Below are 17503 nucleotides of genomic sequence, written 5' to 3' on the forward strand. Positions count from 1 at the left end.
GTATGGCTTGCTCAGTTTTTGTATTGACATGTTTTTGATCAGCCATAAATTGCTGTTGTGAAGTCACGAGGTTGTGTATCATATTCTCCAATTGGTTCATCTTTGGCTCTTGAGTTGGTTGGCTGGCTTGTTGGGGCCCTTTCTGTTGTCCTTGATTATTGCCCCAGGAGAAATTTGGATGGTTGCGCCATCCTGGATTGTAAGTATTGGAGTATGGGTTGTTCTTGTGGGGATAATTGTTTTGTCCCACAAAATTCACCTCTTCTTGTGCTGCAGAAGGACACGTCTCAGTGGTGTGATCTAAATGGGAACAAACAGCACATACCTGGATTGGTGGGTCCTGTTGCAGAGGTGAGATTTTCTGAATAGTCATGGCCTTGACAAGCATATCCAATTTCTTTTCTATCGTAGCCAACTGATTGGTTGATCCCCCACTGAGGTTTACTTCATACAGGCCCTTGCTTTGAATTCCTCTTCTTCCCCTTGAGCAGAATTGCTGTGAGTGCTCACTTAATGTCTCGAAAGTTCCACAACTTCCTCACTACTCATCTCCATAAGTGTTCCTCCACAAGCTGAATCAACCATCCCTTTGTTAGTATCATCTAATCCTTCATAGAAAATTTGTACCTGCTCATCTTAAGGGATGTTGTGGTGTGGGCACTTTAGAAGTAAGGAATTGAAGTGGTCCCAGGCCTCAAAGAACAAATCTCCATCTCGCAATTGGAACAATTGAAGTTTCCTTTTAAGTTGTTTTGTCTTTTGGGCTACAAAAAACCTCTTCAGAAACTTGGAGGTCAATTCTTCTCAAGTATGAATGGATTCTGCAGGCAAGGAATTGTACCATAGTTTAGCATTATCTTTCAAGGAAAAAGAAAAGAGGACTAACCTGAGTCTCTTTAGAGTTAGGCCTCGAACATGCTGTAACTTGCATAAGTCAAAGAATTCCTTAAGATGCAAGTTGGGATCCTCGGTAGCTGTGCCTCTGAAATGAGTCAATGCATTTAGGATTTGGGGAGAGATATAATAGCTGTCAACCACCTCTAGTTGATATGCTATGCAAGAGGGCTGATGGAGGTTTGTTGGCACATATGCCTGCTTCATTGGTCTTCGAACCCGTGGTGGATTTGCTTCTAAAGGTCTTGGCCCAATTGGATTTTCTTGCATATCCTCCATTTCAACTTCTTTTTTTTCTTTGTCCCATGGTCGTTGTCAAATTGTCCGCTCAATTTCAGGATCGAGTGGAAGAACGGTTGAGGATTGAGATCGATGACCTTGTATGAACTGGATTACTTCTTTAGTTAGGCAGCTTCAGTACTGCCTGGTCCGGATGCTCCCTGCAACTACGTTCGATCGCAGGTTGGTGCGTTCGATCGCAGTGTGCTCGATTGCACTTGGCTAACGATTGATCGCAATCACAGAATGCCAATCCGCAACCTGAAACAGAAAACAAGAAATTCTTTTTGATTTTTTGCTAACACTAAATTAAAAATTGAAAATTAAAATAACAAACTAAAGGAAAATAGTTTTAAACAAAATTCGCCGCAATCCCCGGCAACGGCGCCAAAAACTTGTTGTGCAAAAATCTACCTAAATTAATAGGTGAATAATTGTACGTTTTACCTGCAAGTGCACATGGTCAACATAGTAGTATATGATGCAAGTACAGGATCATTCCCACGAGGATTGCTGAATTTATATTTAAAAATAGATTTGAAGCAAAAGTAAAACAAAGATTTATTGTTGAAGTGATGATAATAAAGGGTAGGGCTTTGATATCCACCACTAATTATATTTAGCTAATATAACAATATGCCAATGCTTTGATCAAATTATACATATCTAATGTTTGTCAACCATAGGGCATGGCGTATACTCCTAAAGCTATAGATTTCCCTAAGCAACAAGTTAGGCATGGCGTCTACTCTAACTCTTTTCATTCCTAAGGGATTTAGCATGATTTATACTAAGTTGTTCCTTAGGAAACCATATGTTCTATGGAAATCGACAAACACACAAGGCCTAGGGCATGGCATATACTCCCGGTTCCCCATGTGGATTAACCCAAGAACCCGGTGTGGATTTCTTTTGTTACTTATGTTAAACCCAGGACTCGGCCATCCAAATTGATTTAACTAACTAGTCCATACCACATGCATATGTTGATCAAGCACACACATATGAGGAATTCATGCAAGCAGGTATTAATCAAGTTAAATAGCACAATAAGATCATCACAAAGCCGCCAATATTGAAATATTGACAAAACATAACTAGGGCTTCAATCAAGCCCTACTAATTAAATTAGCTACTCATAAAGTTGATGTTAAACATCTTCATAAAATAAAATAAAAGAAAAGAAAAGAATGAACCCGAGACTTGAACTTGAAGAGCTCCTATTCTTCTCCTTCCCAAGTCTCCCAATTCTAGAGGCTTAAGGGTCTATTTATAGGCTTTAGAAGTCCTAGACCAAGTAGTAAACCTAGGGATTTGGTAGGGTTTTGAAACCTATTACAAATTGGAGTTGGAAAGTCCTAGTATGGAAATAATGTCAATCCAGCCGCCACTTGATAAGTCTCCTACGCACGATCGCAGGTCTGGATCTTTCCTTCTTTTGGCATGTGCTCGATCGCTCCTGGCCTGTTCAATGTTGTGTCCTCTCGGGTATTGTGCTCGATCGCAGGTACCCTGCGAATGATCGCAGTACCAGGGAGCTCCAATTGTCTTCATTTCCTCTTTTGAGCTCAAATCACCTAGTTTTACTTCATTTTCTTCCAAAAGCTTGTAAAAGTATGAAAAACACAAAAAGAAATTAAAATGGCCTAATTAATTAAAACCAAAGGATTAAAACATGCAACTTAAGGGCTGAAAATATGAATATTTTAACACTTATCAGAGACCATCTTTTGAAAAGGCATTACTGGATCTAGGAGCAAGGGTGAATTTAATGCCTTACACTGTATATGAAAAGCTGGGATTGGGGGAGCTTCAACCGACCTCTATCACCTTGTAATTGGTAGACAGAAGCATCAAAAGACCAAGAGGTATACTTGACGATGTTTTGGTAAAGGTAGGTACATTTATTCTACATGCTGATTTCATTGTGTTGGATGTGGAAGAATCTTCTATGCCATTTCCTTTACCTATTATCTTAGGAAGCGAACTGCTGATACTACAATTGGTGTAAAAATGGGTATTGTGAGCATGAAGGTAAATGGTGAGACAATAGAGTTCAAAATATTCGATGGATTGAAATTACCTCAAGAAGATTTAGAATGTTTTGATGTTTGTATGATCCAAGATGTTGGTAAGACAGTTTTGCAGGACCAACATAAAGATCCATTGGAGGCAACCCCCACCCATAGTTTCACAAGGCAGGACATTGAGCAAAAACCTGAAGATGTTACTAATGACATCATTGAAACAGTGCATACCCTTGAGGCCACTCCAAAATACTCAGGTAAGTATACTCATCCCTTTGAAGTTCTTGAGCCCACTAACACCTCTCTTGTTCCCTCTGTTGTATAGGCACCCAAGCTGGAATTGAAGCAATTGCCGAAGCACCTAAACTATGCATACTTGGGAGAAAACAAGACACTACCAGTCATCAATGCTGCAAATCTGACTTGTGGGGAAGAAGAAAAGCTGTTGAGAATTCTTAGAGAACATAAAACCGCCTTGGGGTGGACCATTACTGATATCAAAGGATTAAGTCTAGCTAAGTGCACGCATCAAATCTTCCTTGAAGACAGAGTAAAGCCAACCAGGGATGCACAGAGAAGACTTAACCCACACATGAAGGAGGTAGTCAAGGCAGAGGTATTAAAACTACTAGATGTGGGCATCATCTATCCCATCTCAAACAGTAAATGGGTCAATCTAGTCCAAGTAGTGCCAAAAAAGAGTGGGATCACAGTGGTGCAGAATGAAGATGATAAACTAATACCCACAAGAGTAACCACTGGGTGGAGGGTATGCATCGATTACAGAAGACTGAACAAGGTAACAAGAAAAGACCACTTTCCATTACCCTTCATTGACCACATGCTAGAGAGATTAACTGGCCATAACCATTACTGTTTCTTGGATGGATATAGTGGTTATAATCAGATTGCAATAGCACTAGAGGATCAGGAGAATACCACCTTCTCATGTCCTTTTGGCACATTCACCTATAGAAGGATGCCATTTGGCTTATGCAATGCCCCAGCTACATTCCAAAGATGCATGATGAGCATTTTTTTAGACATGGTGGAGAAAACCATTGAGGTATTTATGGATGACTTTAGCGTTTTTGGGTCTAGTTTTGATGAATGCCTCCACCATTTGAAGAATGTTCTCAAGAGGTGTGAAGAATGCAATCTAGTGCTCAATTGGGAAAAATGCCATTTCATGGTTCAACAAGGCATCATATTGGGTCATGCTATTTTAAACAAGGGCAATGAGGTGGACAAGGCCAAAATAGATATAATCTCCAAACTCACCCCACCTCTGACAGTCAAGGGGGTGAGGAGTTTTCTTGGACATGCCAGATTCTATAGAAGGTTCATCAAGGACTTCTCCAAGATCTCTAGACCGCTCTATGCATTGCTAGGGAAGGAGGCCAAGTTTGAATGGACTCAAGAATGCATGATTGCCTTCAACACACTAAAAAAAGCTGCTCACTTCTGCATCAATAATGCGAGCACCTGATTGGAGTCTACCCTTTGAGCTCATGTGTGATGCCAGTGACTTTGCTGTGGGAGCCGTCTTGGATCAAAGAATCAAGAAGGTACCTCATGCCATTTATTATGCTTCTAGAACATTGAATGATGCCTAACTAATTATTCTACTATTGAGAAAGAATTATTACCTGTCATATTTGCTTTGGAGAAGTTCAGGTCGTACCTAATTGGTTCTAAGGTTATTGTATTCACTGCTCATGCTGCGTTGAGATATTTGTTTACCAAGAAAGATGCCAAACCAAGATTGATCAGATGGGTATTATTACTACAAGAGTTTTACCTTGAGATTAGAGACAAAAAGGACAGTGAGAATGTGGTGGCAAATTACTTATCCAAATTACTCCACGAAGAGGAAGGAGATGAGCTCCCACTGAATGAAAATTTTCCAGATGAGCAGTTGTTTGCAGTTGATATCCAACTCCCATGGTATGCAGATATAGTGAATTACATCACTGCCAAGGTCTTTCCACCAGATATGTCTAGCCAAGAAAGGAAGAGGTTAATATCTATGTCTTGACAATACCTTTGGGATGACCCCTATTTGTTAAAATTCTGCCCTAATCAAATCATTAGAAGATGTGTACAAAAAGATGAGCACTTGAGTATTTTGCAGCACTGTCACCAGTTTGCTTGTGGTGGACACTTTGGGGCCTAGAGAACAGCGCTTAAGGTATTACAATCTGGTTTTTATTGGCCTAATATGTTTAAAGACCCTTTCTTGTTTTGCAGCTCTTGTGATAAATGCCAAAAGACAGGTAACATCTCATCTAGAAATCAAATGCCACTGCAAAATATTCAAGTTGTAGAACTCTTCGATGTTTGGAGTATTGACTTCATGGGACCATTTCCTAACTCATTCGGTTATTCATATATTCTTGTGGGTGCGGATTATGTGTCTAAATGGGTCGAGGCTGTCCCCTTAAGGACTAATGATCACAAAGTGGTTGTGAAGTTTTTGCAGGAAAACATCTTTGCTAGATTTGGAACACCTAGAGCAATCATTAGTGATGGGGGGAGCCACTTTAACAACTATGCTTTTACTTCTGTGATGAAGAAATATGGCATCACTCATAAGGTTGGCACTCCATACCATCCCCAAACTAGTGGCCAAGTGGAGAGTAGCAACAGAGAAATCAAAGGCATCCTTGAAAGGACAGTGAACCCCAATAGGAAGGATTGGTCACTGCGCTTAAACGATGAACTAGGGGCTTAAAGGACTACTTACAAGACACCTATCGGTATGTCTCCATATCGATTGGTTTTTGGGAAAGCATGTCATCTCCCAGTGGAATTGGAACACAAAGCGTATTGGGCCATCAAGGAGTTTAACTTCGATATGAAGCAAGTTGGTGACAAGAGGAAGCTCCAACTAAATGAACTGGAGGAACTGAGGCATGATGCATATGAGAATGCCAAGCTCTACAAGGACCAAACCAAAGCATACCATGACAAACAACTGATCAGGAAGGAGTTTCAAGTAGGACAGAAGGTTTTGATCTATAATTCAAGATTGAAACTCTCTCCTGGAAAGCTTAAATCAAGATGGTCTGAGCCCTGCATTGTTACACAAGTATTCCCACATGGAGCCTTGGAAATTCACGACCCCCAAACCGACTAGTCATTCAAAGTCAATGGACACAGAGTCAAGCCATATCATGAAGTAAAATTGGTACCAAGAGATGAAGATTTGGCACTCCAATCCATCCAAAATGGAGCATCTACTTCTGGCCAACACTAAGAGACGACCACTGTCTGGCTGAAGACGTAAAACTTAGCGCTCATGAGAGGCACCCCATAGCATATCCTTTTGTTTTGTTTCACTTATGTTTTGTTTTTATTTTATTTTGGTGTTTTTTTTTTGTGTTATTAGTGTTTGTCTTGTTTTCCATTCTGTTACTGCGATCGATCGTAACCAGCATACGATCGAGCGCAGGTCTCCATTTGTGAGTTCAACGCATTTTGTTAGTGTGATCGAACGCATCATGCGTGCGACCGAGTGCACTTAGGCAGCTTCCCATCGTTATCTTTTTATTTTGTTTTGTTTAATGTGTTTTTAGTTCAATTTTTATTTAGTTTTAGATTTTGTTCCTTTTTACTTGTTTGTGTGTTTTCTTATTTCGTAGGGACAAGTGTGCTTTAATTAAAGTTTGGGGGTGTGCTATAAGCCATGCTTTCCAAGACTATGTCCACCATCTCCCGGGTACATTCTTTCCTTTACTTAGACACATTGGGGACAATGTGTCAATTAAGTTTGGGGGTATGGGCACACATGTTCACACACCCTTTATCCCAATTTCATGTTATTTGTTTTGTGTGTTGTTTGTTTATTTGAAAAAAAATAAGAATAAAAATTAAAAAAAAAAAAAAAAATTATGCATGTTCATGTTTACCCTAAAATTTTAGGTTGATCTAAAAGAATTGTGATTTGAATTCATCAGTGAGCTTAAAATTTTGAACACATGATCTGATGAATGAATCTGTTAGTTTGGTTACTTGTTTAGGACTGTTGAAAAATCACATGTTTGATCTGAGCACTCAAGCACATTAGCACATAATTTGTGAGGAATGACATGAGGTCTGATATGTGTGTTTTTGCATCTTGGATGAAGTTGGATGACTTATTAGATGAAACTGTGGCATATACAGTAGTGAGAAGAAAAAAAAAAGAAAAAAGAATACATAAATGATCATTGATGGCTTTTTACTGAGTAACTGGACTTCTTGTTTCAAAGCATTGAGTGTTCACGTCAAAAGGTGAAAAATTTGGATTTAATCAATGTCATGGTTAGTTGGTTTTGTAGCCTTTTTGACTCGAGTTAGTAGGTCCTTAGGGGTGTCTCTACACCTAATACCCTAAAACCACCTGGTTTGGGAGTCATTGACTTAACACTTGCTACAATGGTCAATTAGAAAGCTTAAGGGAACCAACATTGCACAACCTGACCAAAAAAAAAAAAACAAAAAAAGAGAAAAAGAAAGAAAAAGAAATATGCCAGTGTGTCATTCTAATAGGAATTTCAGTGAATTCTGAGATAAGGAGACATTGCATATTGGAAAGATTTGGAAGTCTCATAATTTTGTTCTAGTTCACGGTACACAATTTTCAAACTTGTGATGATTTAGCATGTCCTTTGTAAGTAATTGCACTTTGAGATTCCAATTCACTGTGAAGATGGAGTTCAACTTTTTAAGCTTGCTTATTAATGAAAATCATAATCTAGAAGTGATGCTTTAATTTTTGGAATAACATGAACTCTTGCATGATGTTTGTGGGTAACATTTCTCGAAAACCCTCACGAGACTTCACTCGTCCACTAGGGAATTCCTAGGGGTTTAAAAGGCTTGTTGCATACTCTAAATGCAATCGTACATCCCACGAAAAATGGATTTATCTTTTGACTTCTGTTTTTCCATTCCTGTTTTCAGTTTTGTATTGCTAAGGGACTATCAATATGTAAGTTTGGGGGTGTGATAAGTGCTAAAATATTCATATTTTCAGCCATTAACTTGCATGTTTTAATCCTTTGGTTTTAGTTAATTAGGCCATTTTAATTCATTTTTGTGTTTTTCTTACTTTTGCAGGCTTTTGGAAGAAAATGAAGTAAATCTAGATGATTTGGGCTCAAAAAGAGAAGATGGAGAAAATTGGAGCTCCCTGACACTGCGATCAATCGTAGGGTACCTGCGATAAAGCGCAGCACCCAAGAGGACACAGTACAAAGCAAGCCAGGAGCGATCGAACGCATGCCGGAAGAAGGATCGATCGCAGACCTGCGATCGAGCACACACGGGCTGCGATCGATCGCACCCGTGCGCAGGAGACACATCAAGTGGCGGCTGAAGTGTCACTCTTTCCATATTAAGGTTTTCCAACTCCCAATTGTAATAGGTCTCAAAACCCTACGAAATCCCTAGGTTTACTACTTTGCCAAGGACTTCTAAAACCTATAAACAAACTCTTAAGCCTCTAGAATAGATATACTTTGTCAGGAGAAGAAGAGGGGCTCTTGAAGTTCAAGTCTCGGGTTTATTCTTTTCTTTTCTTTTCTTTTATGAAGATGTTTAACATCAACTCTATGTGTAGCTAATTTATTTAGTAGGGCTAGATTGAAGCCCTAGTTATATTTAATTAATATTTCAATATTGGCGTCTTTGTAATGATCTTGTTGTGCTATTTAACTTGCTAATACCTGCTTGCATGAATTCCTCATATGTGTGTGCCTGATCAACATATGCATGTGGTATGGACTAGTTAGTTAGATCAATTTGGATGACCGAGTCCTGGGTTTAACATAAGTGACAAAAGAATCCACACCGCGATTCTTGGGTTAATCAACATGGGGAACTGGGAGTATACACCCATGCTGTAGGCCTCGTATGTTTGTCGATTTCCATAGAACATATGCTTTTCTAAAGAACAACTTAGTATATATCATGCTAAATCCTTTAGGAAAAGAAAATAGTTAGAGTATACACCCATGCCTAACTCGTTGCTTAGGGAAATCTATAGCTTAAGGAGTATACACCCATGCCCTTAGGTTGACAAATATTAGATATGCATAACATGATCAAAGCATTGGCATATTGTTATATTAGTTGAATATAATTAATGGTGGATATCAAAGCCTTACCTTTTTATTATTATCAACTCAATCAATCTCTGTTTTACTTAAGGAATTTATTTTTCAACGGAAATTTAGCAATCCTCGTGGGAATGATCCTGTACTTGCACCATATACTACTATGTTGACCTTGTGCACTTGTAGGTAAAACGTACAATTATTTACCTATTCATTTAAGTAGATATTTACACAACAGTAGACACCAATGCCCTTAGGTCGACAAACATTGGATATTCATAACATGATCAAAACATTGGCATATTGATGTATTAACTAAATATAATTAGTAGTGGATATCAAAACCCTACCTTTTTATCATTATCAACTTAAATCCAATCTCTTGTTTTATTTTACTTTGGGAATTGATTCTAGACAAGATTCAGCAATCCTCGTGGGAATGACCCCTCATTTGCACACTATACTACTATGTTGACCTCGTGCACTTGCGGGTAAAACATCCAATTATTTGCCTATTAATTTAGGTAGGTAATTGTGAACAACAAGTTTTTGGCGCCGTTGCCGGGGATTGCGGTGAATTTTGTTTAGAATTATTTTCCTTTTGTTGTGTTATTTTAATTTAGTTATTTTTTCTTTTTCTTGTAGTGACTGTTCTGCCTCTTGAGGTGCGATCGATCGCCCAACAATGGCGATCAAGCGGACGAGTATGATCGAGCGCACCTCACAGTTCAATCGATCGCACATCTAGAGAGCAGCACAGTTACTGCACTAACTATAGATCTGATTTTTTTTCTTTTCTTTTGTTTCATGCAGTGTCATTCGAATCTGCATATTCGTAAGTTTTCTTTTTAAATTTCATGTTTATTTTCCTTTTTATTTTAACTTTTTGTTATTTTATTTATTTTCACACATGTGGGGAGGCGTTCCGACACCCCATGGACCATGTTCTTTATGCCACGACACTTATCACCATGTTAGAGAATGTGCTTCAATAAGACAAATTTCTAACAAAATTTTTAGGCATAAGAAAGCATCGTTCTCTAGACTAGGGAACGGCCGCTATTTTGATTCCTGTACACCAACATGGAACCAACAGTCCAATCTCTCATGGCATGCTAAAGCTCCCGAAATTCATGCTCAACAATCTCATGGATTGCAACATCACTCATATCAGCAATTCTATGATCATGCATATTCCTCTCAATCAGCTCCACAATAGCAATGTCAGGCTGAACCACCTTCTCTTATAGATATGGTAAATACATTAATTAAGACTACATAGCAAGCATCTGAGGAGATGAAGACCTACTTCAAACCGAAAGGCAACAGTCTCAAAGAAGAAGAAGCATATCAAGAGAAGCCCTCTTCCACCTATTGGCCACCACAATACCAAGAAGAAGGGCCATCTCCCGTATATGATCATTCGGATTCTTCTCCACTTCAATAATATCAAGAAGAACCACCTCCTCGAAAAAGGTCTGACTTAGAAGAAGCAATTGCTGCCTTAGAAAAACAGTGTGCTGACTTTACAAAACATACAGCAGCATGGAGGAACGAGAGCAATCATTTGAATGGATGGAGGCCCATCTCAAGCAAAAATCAGATATATTTAAAGAAAAAGAAGAAGAAGAGTGTCAAGGTCAGTTGATGGCCAATCCTAATGAGCAATGTGTGGAGGAAGAATGCACCTACTATCATGCGCAAGCTGTCACACTAAGGAGTGAAGAGGTGGTTGAAAATCAAGTGGAAGAGGGGAATGGGGAGCAAACCAAAGGTCAAGAGGAGATACATTGGGAAAAGAAAGAAAGCACTGAAACTTCTTCAACTTCAGCTCCTATTCCCGAATTACTAAGAATCCAACAGAGAAGTCTGTTGGAGCTATATGATGAGCAATTTGAGGACATCAAGATAGAGAAGGTCCCTGAGTTTTCCTCCTATTTTATTCCAGTTCATGATTCCCCACCGGACGAGTATTAAGTGCTAAAATATTCATATTTTAAGCCCTTAACTTACATGTATTAATCCTTTGGTTTAAGTTAATTAGGTCATTTTAATTCATTTTTGTGTTTTCCACACTTTTGTAGGCTTTTGGAAGAAAATAAAGTAAATCTGGAAGATTTGGGCTCAAAGAGAGAAGATAGGAAAAATGGGAGTCTGTGACACTGCGATCGAGCGCAGTACCAAAGAAGACATAGCGCGAAGCAGGCAATCAGCATTCGAGCACAAAACAGAAGAGGCTCGATCGCAGACCTGCGATCAAGCGCACACGGGTTGCGATCGATCGCACCCGTGCGCAGGAGACATATCAAGTGGCGGCTAGAGGGTCATTCTTTCCATATTAGGGTTTTTCAACTTCCAATTGTAATAGGTTTTGAAACCCTACGAAATTCCTAGGTTTACTAGTTTGTCAAGGACTTCTAAAGCTTATAAATAGACACTTAAGTCTCTAGAATAGGGAGGCTTTTGCAAGGAGAAGAATTGGAGCTCTTCAAGTTCAAGTCTCGGGTTTATTCTTTTCCTTTCTTTTCTTTTATTTTATGAAGATGTTTAACATCAACTCTATGTGTAGCTAATTTATTTAGTAGGGCTAGATTAAAGCCCTAGTTATGTTTTGTTAATATTCAATATTGGCGCCTTTGTGATGATCTTGTTATGATGTCTAACTTGATTAATACCTAGTTTCATGAATTCCTCAAATGTGTGTACCTGATCAACATGTGCATGTGGTATGGACTAGTTAGTTAAATCAATTTGGATGACCGAGTCATGGGTTTAACATAAGTAATAAAAAATATCCACACCGGATTCTTGGGTTAATCAACATGGGGAACCGGGAGTAGACACCCACGCCCTAGGCCTCATGTGTTTGTCAATTTCCACAATTTTATGCTTTCTTAAAGAACAACTTAGTAGACACCCATGCCAAATCCTTTGAGAAAGAATAGAATTAGAGTAGACACCCATACCTAATTCGTTGCTTAGAGAAATCAATAGTTTAAGGAGTAGACACCAATGCCCTTAGGTTGACAAACATTAGATATTCATAACATGATCAAAACATTGGCATATTGATATATTCGCTAAATATAATTGGTGGTGGATATTAAAGCCCTACCTTTTTATCATTATCAATTTAAATTCAATCTCTTGCTTTATTTTACTTTGGGAATTGATTTTAAAACAAGATTCACCAGTCCTCATGGGAATGACCCAGTATTTGCACACTATACTACTATGTTGACCTCGTGCACTTGCAGGTAAAACGTCTAGTTATGTGCCTATTAATTCAGGTGGGTAATTGTGGAACAACAAGTTTTTGGCGCCATTGCCGGGGACTGCAGCGAATTTTTGTTTAGAATTATTTTTCTTTAGTTGTGTTATTTTAATTTTCAATTTTAAATTTAGTTGTTATCAAAAATCAAAAAGATTTTTCGTTTTTCCTAACTTTTTTGTTTTCTGTTTTCCGTTTTAGGTTGCAAATTAGCATTCTGTGCTTGCAATCCATCGTTAGCCAAGTGTGATCGAACGCAGTGCAATCGAACTCACCAACCTACAATCGAGCGCAATTCTAGGAAGCTTCCAGACCAGCAGCACTGAAGCTGCCTAACTGAAGAAGCAATTCAGTTGATGCAAGGTCGTCGATCTCAAGCCTCAACCGTTATTCCACTTGATCCTGAAACTGAGCAGACAATTCAACAACGACCTAGAAACAAAGAAGAAGAGGAAGAAATTGAGATGGAAGATTTGCAAGAGAATCCAATTGGGCCAAGACCATTAGAGGCAAATCCACCATGGGTGAGGAGACCGATGAAGCAGGCATTCGTTCCAGCAAACCTCCATCAACCTTCATGCATAGCATATCAACCGGAGGTGGAAGGCAACTATTATATTTCTCCTCAAATCCTTAATGCATTGACTCACTTCAGAGGCACAGCTACTGAGGATCCCAACTTGCATCTTAAAGAATTCTTTGATTTATGCAAGTTGCAACATATCCATGGCCTAACTCCAGAGAGACTCAGGTTAGTCCTCTTCCCTTTCTCTTTGAACGATAATGCTAAACTGTGGTACAATTCCTTGCCTGCAGATTCTATCCATACTTGGGAAGAATTAACCACCAAGTTTCTGAAGAAGTTTTTCCCAGCCCAGAAGACAAGACAACTTAAAAGCGAACTTCAAATGTTCCAACAACGAGATGGAGATCTGTTCTTCGAGGCATGGGATCACTTCAATTCATTGCTTCTAAAGTGCCCACATCACAACATCCCTCAAGATGATCAGGTACAAATTTTCTATGAAGGTTTAGATGATACTAACAAGGGTATTGTGGATACAGCTTGTGGAGGTATGCTGATGGAAAAGAGTAGTGAGGAAGCCATAAGGATCTTAGAGATGTTGAGTGAACACACCCAACAATTCCCATCCAGAAGGAGGCAAGTTGTAAGGAGCAAAGGCAGGAATGAAGAAAATAGCGGAGTGCAAAATTAGATGGCTGCTATGCAGAAGGCATTCCTTATGCTTGTAAACGCCATGACTACTCAGAACATCTCTCCCAATCAGCCAGCCACCCAATTCCAGGTATATGCCATATGTTCTCAAGTAGGTCATACTACTGAAACTTGCCCTTTATATTCATCTGCAGATCAAGAGCAAGCACATTATGTGGGACAAAACAATTACCCCTACAAGAACAATCCATACTCCAACACCTACAAGCCAGGGTGGCAAAACCACTCTGATTTCTCATGGAATAACAATCAAGGACAACAAAAGGATCCCCAACAAGCAAGCCAGCCAACTCAAGAGTCAAAATTGAACCAACTGGAGAATATGATACACACCCTGGTGACTTCTCAACAGCAGTTCATGACTGATCAAAAACAAACAAATGCCAAGCATGAGCAGTCCATTCAAAAGACCGAGCAAGTTGTCCAAAGACTGGACGTGCAAATGGGGTAGATGGCAAGGGAGCTGAGTGAAAGAAAGTAGGAAGAATTTCCAGCCCAAACAATACCCAATCCAGGGCGTCACCAACAGTTGAAAGCAGTCACAGTTCTCAGAAATGGCAAGGTCATTGGAACAGAAGAGCCACCTCAAGCATCTCTAGATGAAGCTTCAACTTCCAAGGTAAGTAAAATGGAGAAGGTAAATGCACCTCCCTTCCCTCAAAGGTTAGTCAAACCAAAGAAAGAAATGCAACTCATGGATATCTTTGAGACCTTGAGGAAAGTAGAAATCAACATTCCTTTATTAGAATGTTTCAGGAGTATGAGATAGTGGCCTTAACAGAAGAGGTATGTGTAGTCTTGTTAAGAAAATTACCACCAAAGCTAACAAACCCAGGCAGTTTTACCATTCCTTGCAGGATAGGAGACCATTCTTTTGAAAAGGCGCTGCTAGATCTAGAAGCAGGGGTTAATTTGCTACCTTACACTGTATATGAAAAGCTGGGTTTGGGGGAGCTTCAACCCACCTCAATCACCTTGCAATTGGCAGACAAAAGCATCAAAAGACCAAGAGGTATACTTGAGGATGTTTTGGTAAAGGTAGGTACATTCATTTTACCTGCTAATTTCATTGTATTGGATGTAGAAGAATCTCCTATGCCATCACCTTTACCTATTATCTTAGGAAGACACTTTATGAGAACTGCTGACACTACAATAGGTGCGAAAAAGGGTATTGTGAGCATGAAGATAAATGGTGAGACAATAGAATTCAAAATATTCGATGCATTGAAATTACCTCAAGAAGATTTAGAATGTTTTGATGTTTGTATGATCCAAGATGTTAGTGAGACAGTTTTGTAGGACCAACATAAAGATCCATTGGAGGCCACCCTCACCCATAGTTTCACAAGGCAGGACATTGAGCCAGAACCTGAAGATGTTACTAATGACATGATTGAAACAGTGCATCACCTTGAGGCTTCTCCAAAATACTCAAGTATACTCCTCCCTTTGAGATTCTTGAGCCTACTAATACCTCTCTTGTTCCTTCTATTGTCTAGGCACCCAAGCTGGAATTGAAGCAATTGCCAGATCACCTAAAATATGCATACTTAGGAAAAAACAAGACACTACCAGTCATCAATGCTGCAAATCTGAGTTGTGGGGAAGAAGAAAAGTTGTTGAGAACTCTTAGAGAACATAAAAACGATTTGGGGTGGACCATTGCCGATATCAAAGGAATATGTCCAGCTAAGTGCTTGCGTCAGATCTTCCTTGAAGACGAAGCAAAGCCAACCAAGGATGCACAGAGAAGACTCAATCCTCACATGAAGGAGGTAGTTAAGGTATAGGTCTCAAAACTGCTAGATGTGGGCATCATCCATCCCATCTCCGACAGTAAATGGGTCAGTCTAGTCCAAGTAGTGCCCAAAAAGAGTGGGATCATAGTGGTAAAGAATGAATATGATGAGCTGATACCCACAAGAGTAACCACTGGGTGGAGGGTATGCATCGATTACAAAAGACTGAACATGGTAACCAGAAAACACCATTTTCCATTACCCTTCATTAATCGAATGCTAAAGAGGCTAGCTGGCCATAGCCACTACTGTTTCTTGGATGGGTACAGTGGCTATAATCAAATTACAATAGCACCAGAAGATCAAGAGAAGACCAGCTTCACATGTCCTTTTGGCACATTCGCCTATAGAAGGATGCCATTTGGCTTATGCAATGCCCAAACCACATTCCAGAGATGCATGATGTGCATTTTTTCAGACATGGTGGAGAAAACCATTGAGGTATTTATGGATGACTTTAGTGTTTTTAGGTCTAGTTTTGATGAATGCCTCCACCATTTGAAGAATGTTCTCAAGAAGTGTGAAGAATGCAACATAGCGCTCAATTGGGAAAAATGCCATTTCATGGTTCATCAAGGCATTGTATTAGGTCATGCTATTTCAAGCAAGGGCATTGAGGTGGATAAGGCCAAGATAGATATCATCTCCAAACTTCCCCCACCTTTGACAGTAAAGGGAGTGAGGAGTTTTCTTGGACATCCCAGATTCTATAGAAGGTTCATCAAGGATTTCTCCAAGATCTCTAGACCCCTCTGTGCATTACTAGGGAAGGAGGCCAAGTTTGAATGGACTAAAGAATGCATGATTGCTTTCAACACACTGAAAAAGCTGCTCACATCTGCACCAATCATGTGGGCACCTGATTGGAGTCTACTCTTTGAGCTCATGTGTGATGCCAGTGACTTTGCCATAGGAGCTGTGTTGGGTCAACGAATCAAGAAGGTACCTCATGCCATTTATTATGCTTCTAGAACATTGAATGATGCCCAACTAAATTATTCTACCACTAAGAAAGAATTATTAGCTGTCATATTTGCTTCGGAGAAGTTTAGGTCGTACCTAATTGGTTCTAAGGTGATTGTATTCACTGATCATGCTGCATTGAGATATTTCTTTGCCAAGAAAGATGCCAAACCTAGATTGATCAGATGGGTATTATTACTACAAGAGTTTGACCTTGAGATTAGAGACAAGAAGGGAAGTGAGAATGTAGTGGCGGATCACTTATCCATATTACTCCACGAGGAGGAAGGAGATGAGCTCCAATTGAATGAAAATTTTCCAGATGAGGAGTTGTTTGGAGTTGATATCCAACTCCCATGGTATGCAGATATAGTGAATTATATCACTACCAATGTGTTTCCTCCTGGTATGTCTAGCCAAGAAAGTAAGAAGTTAATAGCCATATCTAGACAATACCATTGGGATGACCCAATTTCTTCAAATTCTGCCATGATCAAATCATTCGAAGGTGTGTCTCAAATGAAGTGCACTTGAGTATTTTGCAGCACTGTCATCAGTTTGCTTGTGGTGGACACTTTGGGGCCAAGAGAACAGCACTTAAGATATTACAATCTGGTTTTTATTGGCCTAATGTGTTTAAAGATGCTTTCTTGTTTTACAGTTCTTGTGATAGATGCCAAAGGACAGGTAACATCTCATCCAGAAACCAAATGCCACTGCGAAATATTCAAGTTGTAGAGCTCTTTGATGTCTGTGGTATTGACTTCATGGGACCATTTCCTAACTCATTCGGTTATCTATATATTCTTGTGGGTGTGGGTTATCTGTCTAAATGGGTCGAGGCTATCCCTTCAAGGACTAATGATCATAAAGTGGTTGTGAAGTTTTTGCAGGAAAACATCTTTGCAAGATTTGTGACACCTAGGGCA

At 39.4% G+C, this 17503-nt stretch overlaps 1 pseudogene; it reads left to right on the top strand.

Moving 5' to 3' along the window:
* Positions 1-17108, top strand: part of LOC148585757 (uncharacterized) — a 70469-nt pseudogene extending 53361 nt beyond the window's left edge.
* Positions 17109-17503: the final 395 nt, after the last annotated feature.

This window comes from Corylus avellana, chromosome 5 (genome assembly GCF_965113065.1).
Source record: "Corylus avellana chromosome 5, dhCorAvel1.hap1.2, whole genome shotgun sequence".
Lineage (NCBI taxonomy): Eukaryota > Viridiplantae > Streptophyta > Magnoliopsida > Fagales > Betulaceae > Corylus > Corylus avellana.